General features: G+C 43.7%; 1 protein-coding gene across 3 annotated transcripts in view; it reads right to left on the bottom strand.

The window, feature by feature from the left end:
• LOC110509822 (G protein-signaling modulator 1) overlaps positions 1-14,802 on the bottom strand; it is a 67,477-nt gene that overhangs the window by 6,386 nt on the left and 46,289 nt on the right. The window lies entirely within an intron of this gene.

Here is a 14,802-nt window from a genome sequence, read left to right as displayed (position 1 = left end):
TGGACGCTAAGTGATAGAAGAGGCAGCACAACCCCTCACACCACACACAATGACTCAATTGTCTCTTATATCCTTTTTATGTGGTTCATGTTTGGCTCGTGGGGCAGCAGGTAGCCTAGTGGTTAGAGCATTGGGCCAGTTACTTAAAGGTTGCTAGATCGAGTCCCCAAGCTGACAAGGTAAAAATCTCTCGTTGTACCCCTGAACAAGGCAGTTAACCCACTGCTCCCAGGCCGTAATTGTATATAAGAATTTGCTCTTAACTAACTTGCCTAGTTAAATAAAGATTAAATAAAAAATACAACAAATAAAAAAATTGTATAAGATGATACCTTGTTTGGGGCGAGTGGTGTTCTGGATTTTATTTAAACAGCAAGTCAAGTTGAGATCACGGTCCCCTTCTCAGATGAGAGATTGATTTCAGCCACACCCGTTGCTGACAAATGTATAAAATCGAGCACACAGCCATGCAATATCTATAGACAAACATTCATAGTACAATGGCCTTACTGAAGAGCTTAGTGACTTTCAACGTGGCACCGTCATAGGATGCCACCTTTCCAACAAGTCAGTTCGTCAAATATCTGCCCTGCTATCTGCCCCACTGTAAGTGCAGTTATTGTGAAGTGGAAATGTGTAGGAGCAACAACGGCTCAGCCTTGAAGTGTTAGGCCAAAAAGGCTAACAGAACGGGACCACCAAGTGCTGAAGCACTTAGCGCATATAAATGGTCTGTCCACGGTTGCAACGCTCACTACCAAGTTCCAAACTGCCTCTGGAAGCATCGTCAGCACAAACACTATTTGTTGGGAAACAATGGGTTTCCATGGCCGAGCAGCTGCACACAAGCCTAAGATCACCATGTGCAATGACTCTGGAGCAGTGGAAACACGTTCTCTGCAGTGATGAATCACGCTTCACCATCTGGCAGTCCGAGGGACGAATCTGGGTTTGGTGGATGACAGGAGAATGCTACCTGACACAATGCATAGTGCCAACTGTAAAGTTCTGTGGAGGAGGAATAGTGGTCTGGGACTGTTTTTCATGGTTCGGGCTAGGCCGATGGTTCGGGCTAGGGAAATCTTAACGCTACAGCATAAATTGACATTCTAGACGATTCTGTGGTTCCAACTTTGTGGCAGCAGTTTTGGGAAGGCCCTCTCCTGTTTCAGAATGACAATGCCCCCTTGCACAAAGTTAAGTCCATACAGAAATGGTTTATTGAGATCAGTGTAGAAGAACTTGACTGGACTGCACAGAGCCCTGACCGCAACCACATCGCCGGCCTAATCGCCCAACATCAGTGCCTGACCTCAATGCTCGTGGCTGAATGGAAGCAAGTCCTTGCAAAAATCTTCCAACATCTAGTGAAAAGCCTTCCCAGAAGAGTGGAGGCTGTTAATAAGCCAACTCCCATATTAATGCCCATGGTTTTGGAATGAGATGTTTAACGAGCAGGTACTTTTGGTAGTGTAGATAGATAGAAATACAGATATCTATCTATCTAATCTAAGAAGCACCTTTGGCAGCGATTACAGATGTGAGTCTTTCTGGGTAAGTCTCTAAGAGCTTTCCACACCTGGACAACAATTGCACAACATTTTCCCATTATTATTTTTAAAATACCTTCAAGCTCTGTCAAATTAGTTGTTGATAATTTCTATACAACCCCTTACAGGTCTTGCAATAGATTTTCAAGTAGATTTAAGTCAGAACTGTAACTCTGCCACTCCGGAACATTCACTGCCTTCTTGGTAAGCAACTGAAGTGTATATTTGGCCTTGCGTTTTAGGTTATTGTCCTGCTGAAAGGTGAATGTCTCCTAGTGTCTGCTGGAAAGTAGACAACCAGATTTTCCTCTAGGATTTTGCCTGAGCTTAGCTCTATTCAGTTTATTTTTATATATGAAGAGTGGTACTCAGTGATGTGTTGTTACATTTTCCCTTTACATAATGCTTTGAATTCAGGACATAAAGTGCATTTCTTTGACACATATTTTGCTGTTTTACTTCAGTGCCTTTCTCTGCAGCAACTGAGTTAGGAAGGACACCTGCATCTTTGTAGTGACTGGGTGTATTGATACACCATCCAAAGTGTAGTTAATAAAGGATATTCAATGTCTGCTTTTTATTTTCACTCTTCTGCCAATATTTGTCCTTCTTTGCGAGGCATTAGAAAACCTCCCGATTTTTGTTGTCGAATCTGTGTTTGAAATTCACTGCTCGACTGAGGGACCTTACAGATAATTGTATGTATAGCATACAGACATGAGGTAGGCATTAGAAAATACAGAGTGCGAGTCCATGCAACTTAAGCAAATTTTTACTCCTGAACTTATTTAGGCTTGCTATAACAAAGGGGTTGATTACCTACAGTATTGACTCAAGACACTTTAGCTTTTCATTTTTTATTAATTTGTACAAATTTCTAAACACAAAATTGAACTTTGACATTCTGGGGTATTTTGTGTAGGCCAGTGACAAAAAAAAAATCTGTATGACATTTTTAAGCCTTAAGACAATTGAGACATGGGTTGTGTGCCATTCAGAAGGTGAATGGGCAAGACAAAAGATTGAAGTGCCTTTGAACGGGGTATAGTAGTGATGCCAGACGCACCGGTTTGTGTCAAGAACTACAACTCTGCTGGGTTTTTCACGCTCAACAGTTTCCTGTGTGTATCAAGAATGGTCCACCACCCAAAGGACATCCAGCCTACTTGACACAACTGTAGGGAAGCATTGCCCAGCATCCCTGTGGAACACTTGACACCTTGTAGATCCATGCCCTGACGAATTGAGGCTGTTCTGGTAGGGTGCAACTCAATATGAGGAAGCTGTTTGTGGAATGGCTATTAGTGTGATTCTCTAGTTTTAGCCCAATGCAATCATTGGCAGTACAATTATTGGCTCTACACAGTAGTGTAAAGTACTTAAGTAAAAATACTTTAAAATACTACTTAAGTCGTTTTTTGGTGTATCTGTACTGTACTTTAATAAACTCAGCAAAAAAAGAAATGTCCCCTTTTCAGGACCCTGTCTTTCAAAGATAATTTGTAAAAATCCAAATAACTTCACAGATCTTCATTGTAAAGGGTTTAAACACGGTTTCAAATGCTTGTTCAATGAACTATAAACAATTAATGAACATGCACCTGTGGAACGGTCGTAAAGACACTAACAGCTTATAGACGGTAGGCAATTAAGGTCACAGTTATGAACACTAAAGAGGCCTTTCTACTGATTCTGAAAAACACCAAAAGAAAGATACCCAGGGTCCCTGCTTATCTGCGTGAACATGCCTTAGGCATGCTGCAAGGAGGCATGAGGACTGCAGATGTGGCCAGGGCAATAAATTGCAATGTCCGTACTGTGAAATGCCTAAGACAGCGCTACAGGGAGACAGGGTGGAGAGCTGATCGTCCTCGCAGTGGCAGACCACGTGTAACAACACCTGCACAGGATCGGTACATCTGAACATCACACCTGCGGGACAGGTACAGGATGGCAACAACAGCTTCCCGAGTTACACCAGGAACGCAAAATCCCTCCATCAGTGCTCAGACTGTCCGAAATAGGCTGAGAGAGGCTGGACTGAGGGCTTGTAGGCCTGTTGTAAGGCATGTCCTCCCCATACATCACCGGCAACAACGTCGCCTATGGGCAAATAACCCACCATCGCTGGGCCAGACAGGACTGGTAAAAAGTGCTCTTCACTGAAGAGTCACAGTTTTGTCTCACCTGGGGTGATGGTCGGATTTGCATTTATCGTCGAAGGAATGAGCGTTACACCGAGGCCTGTACTCTGGAGTGGAATCGATTTGGAGGTGGAGGGTCCGTCATGGTCTGGGGCGGTGTGTCACAGCATCATCGGACTGAGCTTGTTGTCATTACAGGAAATCTCAACGCTGTGCATTACAGGGAAGATATCCTCCGCCCTCATGTGGTACCCTTCCTGCAGGCTCATCCTGACATGACCCACCAGCATGACAATGCCATCAGCCATACTGTTCGTTCTGTGCGTGATTTCCTGCAAGACAGGAATGTCCGTGTTCTGCCATGGCCACCGAAGAGCCTGGATCTCAATCCCATTGAGCACGTCTGGAACCTGTTGGATCGGAGGGTGAGAGCTAGGGCCATTCCCCCCAGAAATGTCCAGGAACTTGCAGGTGCCTTGGTGGAAGAGTGGGGTAACATCTCACAGCAAGAACTGGCAAATCTGGTACAGTCCATGAGGAGGAGATGCACGGCAGTACTTAATGCAGCTGGTGGCCACACCAGATACTGACTGTTACTATTGATTTTTACCCCCCACTTTGTTCAGGGACACATTATTCCATTTCTGTTAGTCACATGTCTGTGGAACTTGTTCAGTTTATATCTCAGTTGTTGAATCTTATGTTCATACAAATATTTACAAATTTTAAGTTTGCTGAAAATAAAACGCAGTTGACAGTGAAGGACGTTTATTTTTTTTGCTGAGTTTATTTTTGTTTTTTGGCAACTTTTACTTTACAACATTCCTAAAGAAAATAATGTACTTTTTACTCCATACATTTTCCCTGACACCCAAAAGTACTCGTTACATCCTGACAGGAAAATGGTCCAATTCACACACTTATCAAGAAAACACTGCTGGTCATCCCTACTGCATCTGTACTTGCGGACTCATTAAACACAAATGCTTTGTTTGTAAATTATGTCTGAGTGTTAGAGTGTGCCCCATGGAAAATCCTGCTGTCTGCTTTGCTTATTATAAGGAATGTTAAAGGTTTTTTACTTTTCATACTCAAGTATATTTTAGCAGTTCCATTTATTTTATTTTTATTTCACCTTTATTTAACCAGGTAGGCTAGTTGAGAACACCTTTAGTTAACCAGGTAGGCTAGTTGAGAACACCTTTATTTAACCAGGTAGGCTAGTTGAGAACACCTTTATTTAACCAGGTAGGCTAGTTGAGAACACCTTTATTTAACCAGGTAGGCCAGTTGAGAACACCTTTATTTAACCAGGTAGGCTAGTTGAGAACAAGTTCTCATTTGCAACTGCGACCTGGCCAAGATAAAGCATAGCAATTCGACACATACAACAACACAGAGTTACACATGGAATAAACAAAACATACAGTCAATAATACAGTAGAACAAAAGAAAACAAAAAGTCTATATACAGTGAGTGTAAATTAGGGAGTTAAGGCAATAAATAGGCCATGGTGGCGAAGTAATTACAATAGCGCAATTAAAACACTGGATTGGTAGATGTACAGAAGATGAATGTGCAAGTAGAGATACTGGGGTGCAAAGGAGCAAGATAAATAAATAAATACTGTATGGGGATGAGGTAGGTAGATAGATGGGCTGTTTACAGATGGGCTATGTACAGGTGCAGTGATCTGTGAGTTGCTCTGACAGCTGGTGCTTAAAGCTAGTGAGGGAGATATCAGCATATTACTGGGTGACTGACTTTTACTTGAGTCATTTTATATTAAAGTATCTTAACTTTTACTCAACTATGACAATTGAGTACTTTTTCCAGCACTGCCTCTACATAATTTTGGCGATCTGTGTGTTGCATTAAAAATCAAGTTGTTGTTGTTTAAGTTGTTCTTAACCTTTTCCTAGCACTTTGGACACAATATGCCTTTGATACTGCCTGGAATAGCGCATATGTCACGACTTCCGCTGAAGTTGGTCCCGCTCCTTGTTCGGGCGGCGTTCGGTGGTCCAAGTCACCGACCTTCTAGCCATCGCTGATCCTCTTTTAATTTTCCTTTGGTTTTGTCTTGTCTTCCATCACACCTGGTTCCAATCCCATCAATTACATGTGTATTTAACCCTCTGTTCCCCCTCATGTCCTTGTCGGTATTGTTTGTTGTAAGTGCTTGTGCACGTCTGTCCTGGTGTGTGTCGGGTTATATACCCATTATTTGATTGTTCTGTTTTCCGGTGGGGTTTTTTGTTATTAAACTGCGCCGTTTGGAAACAGTTTTTGCTCTCCAGCATCTGACTTCTCTGCCGCCAGTACGCACCACTAACAGCATAACAGTCTTCTCACAATCTGACCAATTATGTCCCTCAGTGCTGAGAATGCCCTACCTAGGGTATATACCTTGGCCTAGATCTTCAAGGTTGCTCAATCCGTCACCTGACATAATGTAAAAATAAACCTCCTTTCTTGTCCACTCTAAATTTCACATGAATAATGAAACTAGACCTTTCAAAGCTATCAACACCTCAGTGTTATTCATCAACATATTATGTTACAAATAATGTGTACTGAATCAACATCCCAGTACTACAGTATAGCCATCTCCAATTTCCACCCTCAGGATACATTAACATGATTCTCTGCACTGAAGAAGTGTGTGATCCTGCCTCCATGTTGATGATAAATGCCTTGGCAGGTTAATGGTAGACATCAAAGGCGGTAAACCATAGGACACATCATGGATCAGTAATGGCTGATGGTGTTATTATCCCCCTGGATGTCATACCATAATGACATCCCATTATGGCACAATCAACACCAAGCATTATCGCCAAACAAATCTAACTGGATACACAACGTACAATCCCATTACGTTCTGGTAGCAAATTAGATTGACTAAACATTTGCTTTGATAATTGAAAACCTTTAAAACTCAATTTGGTGCAGCGTGATATAGATAAAGGGCAACTCACAGTGAACAAGATAACCAGAATCAGGTCAGAGACTAGAATGTTCAGTAGTACGATACAACAGTGATATTGCTATAGGCGGTCACATTTTCAGCAGCAACTTTTCAGCAGCAACTTCATAACAAAATTAGACTACCCTTCAAACGTTGCTTTACTGGGTATTATAAATGCATTTAAATGTGTCTGACTCTCTGGCAAAGCAAAAAAAAAAACAGACATTTAGGCTAACACTTAGTGTTGCTATCTAACTAGTCTATCATCCATCAAACAATAATTTTGATAAAGAGTATGAAGTGACTTACCACACAAGCACCTCTCTTTCCGATCTTTCCCTTTCTCTCTCTCCGAGCGCTCTCCCCTTCCCTCACTCTACACACGCCTGACTCACTCCCCTCTCTTCCCCCACCACTCTCCTCCTTTCCACCCTTCCCTCTCTTTCCCTCACCACCTCCCTCTCTCTCTCTCTCTCTCTCTTCCCCTCACCACTTCCCTCTCTCTCCCATCTCTCATCACCATCTCTCTCACTCTCTTTTTCCCTCCCTCTCTCTCTTCCCCTCGCCATCTCCCTCCCTCCCTCACCATCTCCCTCCGACTCTCTCTCTCTCTCTCTCTCCCTCCCTTCCCCTCTCTCCCTCGCCACCTCTCTCTCCCTCCCCCTCTCTCCCCCTCTACCTCTCTCCCTCCCCCTCGCCACATCTCTCTCTCCCTCCCCCTCGCCACCTCCCTCTCGCCAACTCCCTCTCTCGCCACCTCCCTCTCTCGCCACCTCCCTCCCTCATCCCCTCGCCACCTCCCTCTCTCGCCACCTCCCTCCCCACGCCACCTCCCTCCCCACGCCACCTCCCTCCCCACGCCCTCCCTCGCCACGCCCTCCCTCGCCACCGCCCTCCCTCGCCACCGCCCTCTCTCGCCACCTCCCTCTCTCGCCACCTCCCTCTCTCGCCACCTCCCTCTCTCGCCACCTCCCTCTCTCGCCACCTCCCTCACTCCCCCTCGCCCTTGGCACAGGAAGCTTAATAATGGCCTCCACTTTTGCCATGAATGGTCAGACTTTTCCTTGACCCACTACCTTTCCTAGGTTGCAAGTTATGCAAGATACGGTCATACATCTTGACCCCAAGATGGCCTGCAATACTACCCTCATAAGTACAGTATTTCTTGTCGGAGTGTAACTGGAACGACAATTTGAGATACACTGGGGCCTGTAGCCTTGAATAAAAGTGTCGTGGGAATACTATTTTCTCACCTCATAACGTCATCTTTGTCAAAGTAACCCACTCAAACTCATTCACTGGATGTACAGTATCTCCGCAAAAAGAAGGGAGAGAGAAGCATATTTTTTCTGTTCAGTAATCAGCTGCTTCCTAAACAGTGTCAACTGTAAGGATCCTCTCTCTTTTCAGAGGTCCTACCAACCCGCTCTCCTTTGGGGTCTTCAAAGGAGAGGTCAACTCAGGAGTTCTACCAAAATCCAATCTGGTCTCAGAGCATTTCGTATTATTCTGTACTTAAATCTGAACACTCAATTTAGTATGATATGTTACATTTCGTGTGGTATGTATTAATTTGTGGATGACCATTAGCCAATTCACATTTGATGTTATGAATTACAGTTAGTATTATATGTTACGAATTTGAAAAATTTCCAAAATGTTACCAATTTGTAAAACATACAATAATGCTACTAAGTTTAAGGTTAGGGTCAGCTAACATGCTAAGTAGTTGAAAAGTTGCTTATTAGCTGAAATGCAAAAGTTGTCTATGAAGAGATTCGAACTTGCAACCCCAGGGTTGCTAGATGTTCTCGTTATACTCCCACCCATGCACCTCAACCAACCACCCTACTTTCCTGTTTGCCTTAAGTAAACATACCAAACAGAACATATAATATTTGTGTGTCCCGAATAACATTTACTACGTTACGTCTAGTCACTGAGACCAGGCTGCAAAGTCAGGACCACACAGAAATGTTTCAGACAGATCAAATATGGTGAGACTCCTCAAAACTAGACTTGCTCTCAGCAATCTTCTTAGACATAGCACGTGGGAAAGCACCAGCTAGGAACACTCTAGGGTATTTCTCTGATAACCCATCAGGTTCCTCTACTCTGGCACCTAACAAACAACAGAATTCACCACAACTTTCCCTCCCGCCAAATCATTGCCTAAAATCAACAAGACTCCCTTCACAGGTAGGGTAGCTTCACTCCAACGACCACGCGACCAGAAACAAGATCAGACTTGAGTTCCACATTCTACAAGCAACCCATCTCCACGCCTTGAACCAACACAGTCACCAGTTGCTGAAGTGTCAAACAAAATGAAGGACTGGGCGGCCCCAGTGTCTTCCAGTATCTTCATTGGCTGTTTAACAGCATCACCACTCTGCAGAGATACAAACCCTTCTGAAACAAAGGGTTCATTCAAATCTGATCTTGTTTAGGAGATAAACCAGTCCCAACCAGAGACTTAATGCGCTGGAGGGCTCCCACAAGAAGAAAGCTTTTTCTCTCAAAATGTTCTGTTTCAACTTAGGACAGACTCAGAGACAAATATGGCTTTTCTCGTGGCAGTAAAGCCAAACTGGCAAACACGGATAACCAGTTCTGTCCATCCTTGTCTCTGGGTGCTGGTGGAAAAGACAAACCTTGTAGTGAGAGAGGACTTCTCTGGATAGTTTTTTTGTGTAGGGATATTAGTACTTTGTGCCCTGTTTGAAGGTATTTTTAGGTCAACACAAACTCATACTCATCTGCAAGGACTGCAGCTTTCTAAAGCATGATAACCTTGTGCTCATTAATGTAGGTAGAGACCCTTGATTCCTGGTGTTTGTGACGCTCGCTGTTTGGTGCGATGCAGATCCGGTGGTGAGTGTGGGGAAACAGAGGTGACGCAGTCTGGTTTTGTGCTGAATCCACTGCAGAGTTGCAGGTGTCACGTTTATGGGCATGTTGCAGCAGTGTGTAGGAGGGAGATTCCAAGATGTGGGAAGCGTGCAGGAAGACATAGAATAGAGGAATGTGTTGCTTTAGTGGAAAACATTGTCAACTGTAGGGGTGCCCATGTTTCTGGGGATCAGAGTTGCCCTGTAAAAGAGGCGGCAGGTTCAGGTGGCCAGGGTCAGAGAGGCAGGATGAGGTGGCCAGGGTCAGAGAGGCAGGTTGAGGTGGCCAGGGTCAGAGAGGCAGGTTGAGGTGGCCAGGGTCAGAGAGGCAGGTTGAGGTGGCCAGGGTCAGAGAGGCAGGTTGAGGTGGCCAGGGTCAGAGAGGCAGGTTGAGGTGGCCAGGGTCAGAGAGGCAGGTTGAGGTGGCCAGGGTCAGAGAGGCAGGTTGAGGTGGCCAGGGTCAGAGAGGCAGGTTGAGGTGGCCATGGTCAGAGAGGCAGGTTGAGGTGGCCATGGTCAGAGAGGCAGGTTGAGGTGGCCAGGGTCAGAGAGGCAGGTTGAGGTGGCCAGGGTCAAAGTAGTGCAGAATATGTCATATTCTGAGGCAGTGAAGAAAGTAGGAGGGTGGATCAAAGGTGAGGGATTCTGAGAGGATCCCTGTGAATAGTAGATCTGTGCCAGAACAGAGGGATAGGCCAATGAGTGATATGTTTCAGTAAGGTTGGCTTCTTAGTGTTCATAGCAATGGTTATCAACTGTACTGCAGAGATGGTACGTAAGAAAATAGATGTTGTGGTGGCAGCTGCAGAAAAGTACTTGGGGATATGCGATTTCACTTCATAAGAGTTACAGGGTGTGTTAGCGGTAGTGTCCAGTCCCCTCAGGCATGGGATAGAATCAAACAGGGATAAAGCATTGGAATAAGGTGGTGGGTTTTAATGAGGGTAGGGTAAAAAAAAAAGGATATACAGTCATGCCAAAAGTTTTGTGAATGACACAAATATTAATTTTCAAGACGTCTGCTGCCTCAGTTTGTATGATGGCAATTTGCATATACTCCAGAATGTTATGAAGAGTGATCAGATGAATAGCAATTAATTGCAAAGTCCCTCTTTGCCATGCAAATGACCTGAACCCCCAAAAAACATTTCTACCTCATTTCAGCCCTGCCACAAAAGGACCAGTTGACATCATGTCAGTGATTCTCTCGTTAACACGAGTGTCAAGGTGACAAGGCTAGAGATCACTCTGTCATGCTGATTGAGTTTGAATAACAGAAGGAGGGTGGTGCTTGGAATCATTGTTCTTCCTCTGTCAACCATGGTTACCTGCAAGGAAACGTGCCGTCATCATCGCTTTGCACAAAAAGGGCTTCTCAGGTAAGGATATTGCTGCCAGTAAGATTGCACCTAAATCAACCATTTATCGGATCATCAAGAACTTCAAGGAGAGCGGTTCAATTGTTGTGAAGAAGGCTTCAGGGCGCCCAAGAATGTCCAGCAAGCGCCAGGACCATCTCCTAAAGTTGATTCAGCTGCGGGGTCGGGGCACCACCAGTACAGAGCTTGCTCAGGAATGGCAGCAGGCAGGTGTAAGTGCATCTGCACGCACAGTGAGGCAAAGACTTTTGGAGGATGGCCTGGTGTCAAGAAGGGCAGCAAAGAAGCCACTTCTCTCCAGGAAAAACATCAGGGACAGACTGATATTCTGCAAAAGGTATAGGGATTGGACTGTTGAGGACTGGGGTAAAGTCATTTTCTCTGATGAATCCCCTATCCGATTGTTTGGGGCATCAGGAAAAAAGCTTGTCCAGAGAAGACAAGGTGAGCACTACCATCAGCCTTGTGTCATGCCATCAGTAAAGCATCCTGAGACCATTCATGTGTGGGGTTGCTTCTCAGCCAAGGGAAAAGGCTCACTCACAATTCTGCCTAAGAGCACAGCCATGAATAAAGAATGGTACCAACACGTCCTCAGAGAGCAACTTCTCCCAACCATTCAGGAACAGTTCGGTGACGAACAACACCTTTTCCAGCATGATGGAGCACCTTGCCATAAGGCAAAAGTGATAACTAGTGGCTCTGGGAACAAAACATCGATATTTTGGGTCCATGGCCAGGAAACTCCTCCGACCTTAATCCCATTGAGAACTTGTGATCAATCCTCAAGAGACGGGTGGACAAACAAACTCCAAGGGTTGATTATGCAAGAATGGGCTGCCAACAGTCAGGATGTAGCCCAGAAGTTAATTGACAGCATGCCAGGGCGGATTGCAGAGGTCTTGAAAAAGAAGGGTCAACACTGCAAATATTGACTCTTTGCATCAACTTCATGTAATTGTCAATAAAAGCCTTTGCAACTTGTGAAATGCTTGTAATTATACTTCAGTATTCAATAGTAACATCTGACAAAAATATCTAAAGACACTGAAGCAGCATTTTTTGTGGAAATGAATGTGTCATTCAAAACTTTTGGCCACGACTGTACACACACACACACACACACACACACACACACACACACACACACACACACACACACACACACAGTTGAAGTCAGAAGTTTACTTAGATTGGAGTCATTAAAACTTGTTTTTCAACTACTACACAAATGTCTGTTTAACAAACTACAGTTTTGGCAAGTCAGTAAGGACATCTACTTTGTGCATGACAAGTAAGTTTGCCAATAATTGTTTACAGACAGATTATTTCACTGTATCACAATTCCAGTGGGTCAGAAGTTTACATACAATAAGTTGACTGTGCCTTTAAACAGCTTGGAAAATTCCAGAAAATTATGTCATGCCCTTAGAAGCTTCTGATAGGCTAATTGACATCATATGAGTCAATTGGAGGTGTACCTGTGGATGTATTTCAAGGCCTACCTTCATACTCAGTGCCTTGTTGCTTGACATCATGGGAAAATCAAATGAAATTAGGAAAGACCTCAGAAAAAAACATTGTAGACCTCCACAAGTCTAGTTCATCCTTGGGAGAAATGTCCAAATGCCTGAAGGTACCATGTTCATTTGTACCATAAATAGTACGCAAGTATAAACACCATGGGACCACGCAGCCGTCATACCGCTCAGGAAGGTGACGCGTTCTGTCTCCTAGAGATGAACGTACTTTGGTGCGAAAAGTGCAAATCAATCCCAGAACAACAGCAAAGGACCTTGTGAAGATGCTGGAGGAAACAGGTACAAAAGTATCTATATCCACAGTAAAACGAGTCCTATATCGAAATATCCTGAAAGGCCCTCAGCAAGGAAAAAGCCAGTGCTCCAAAACGGCCATAAAAAAGCCAGACTACGGTTTGCAACTGCACATGGGGACATAGTACTTTTTGGAGAAATGTTCTCTGGTCTGATGAAACAAAAATATAACTGTTTGGCCATAATGACCATCATTATGTTTGGAGGATAAAGGGGGAGACTTGCAAGCCGAAGATCACCATCCCAACCGTTAAGCACGTGGGTGGCAGCATCATGTTGTGGGGGTACTTTGCTGCAGGAGGGACTGGTGCACTTCACAAAATAGATGGCATCATGAGGACGGAAAATGATGTGGATATATTAAAGCAACATCTCAAGACATCAAGTCAGGAAGTTAAAGCTTGGTCGCAAATGGGTCTTCAAATGGCCAATGACCCCAAGCATACTTCCAAAGTTGTGGCAAAATGGCTTAAGGACAACAAAGTCAAGGTATTGGAGTGGCCATCACAAAGCCCTGACCGCAATCGTATAGAAAATTTGTGGGCAGAACTGAAAAAGCGTGTGCGAGTAAGGAGGCCTACAAACCGGACTCAGTTACACCAGCTCTTGTCAGGAGGAATGGGCCAAATTTACCCAACTTATTGTGGGAAGCTTGAGGAAGGCCACCTGAAATGTTTGACCCAAATTAAACAATTTAAAGGCAATGCTACCAAATACTAATTGAGTGTATGTAAACTTCTGACCCACTGGGAATGTGATGAAAGAAATGCTGAAATAAATTATTCTCTACTATTATTCTGACATTTCGCATTCTTAAAATAAAGTGGTGATTTTAATAAAGTGAATTTTCCATTGCAAGCCATTCTTAAAATTAAGTGGTGATCCTAAAACAGGGAATTTTTACTAGGATTAAATGTCAGGAACTGTGAAAACCTGAGTTTAAATGTACTTTTTCATACACCTTTTTACTACATTTAAAAAAATTCCCTGTTTTAGGATCACCACTTTATTTTAAGAATGTGAAATGTCAGAATAATAGTAGAGAGAATGATTTATATCAGCTTATATATATTTTTTTCTCACAACGTGTAATGAATTTATACTATAGTTCAGTTGGGGGTGGCAATGCAACATATTGGATTCCAACCACCGTTAAATTCCACCAAAGAAAAATATTGTAATCTGTGTGTGCCACACCCAAACAGAACCAACCAAAAACAGAATCCAGAGAAAAACCAAAGACTGTAACACAGACCTTTTCAACTCGCATTTTCTTTGAAGAACAACTTGTGACCTGGTGTGAAACAAAGAGACTAAAGTTCAAATACCATTTTTATTGACCTTATTTCTGTAGACAAGAGAAAGATTAGCCAGATGAAGTCCACTTTGTCTCCATTTCAACCCCAAATTGCACAACCGCTATTTTAGTCAGTCATTAAATAACAGGCTTCCTTCATACAATGGCTTCCTCGCCCTTTTCCATGGCAAGCCACTGATTGCAACAATTAACAGCATCACAGAACCGGGACGCATGGTTGGCCGCCTCAGATGCCAAGTGACAGCAAAGCACAACCGCTTTGGCTGATGCTGGCCGAGGATGCCCTAAGGATAACGGAAGCACAAAGGAATATTGTTGTGAACAATCTAGAGCAGTCAGAAAGGCCTGCAGGTTTACTTTGTGTTATTCCTGGACGTTGATGTATTCTGACGCCATCAGACACAGCACTCCTGTCTCTACCAGGAATTAACCTGGAGATCTAGATTGTCCAATAACCCTCATTAAATCACATCATGTCTCACCTATGGCACTTTCCCTTGCCTCTATAATCATGATGTAAATCTCAGACTAAAGGTGCAAAGATGCAAGAACCCTTCAGGCTTCAGAAGCGTCTTCCTGACCACCAGCTTTAGTGCGCTAATCACATTTATTTCATTTTATCCGTCAGGTAAGCTTCCATTGATTTTTTAAAAGGCTTCCATTCCTAAAATGCAGAGAGGAAACTGAAGCTTGACTCGGTAGATAATGCCTTT

This window comes from Oncorhynchus mykiss, chromosome 29 (genome assembly GCF_057628025.1).
Source record: "Oncorhynchus mykiss isolate SJ-2025 chromosome 29, ASM5762802v1, whole genome shotgun sequence".
Lineage (NCBI taxonomy): Eukaryota > Metazoa > Chordata > Actinopteri > Salmoniformes > Salmonidae > Oncorhynchus > Oncorhynchus mykiss.
This window is presented reverse-complemented; position numbering and strand designations above follow the sequence as displayed.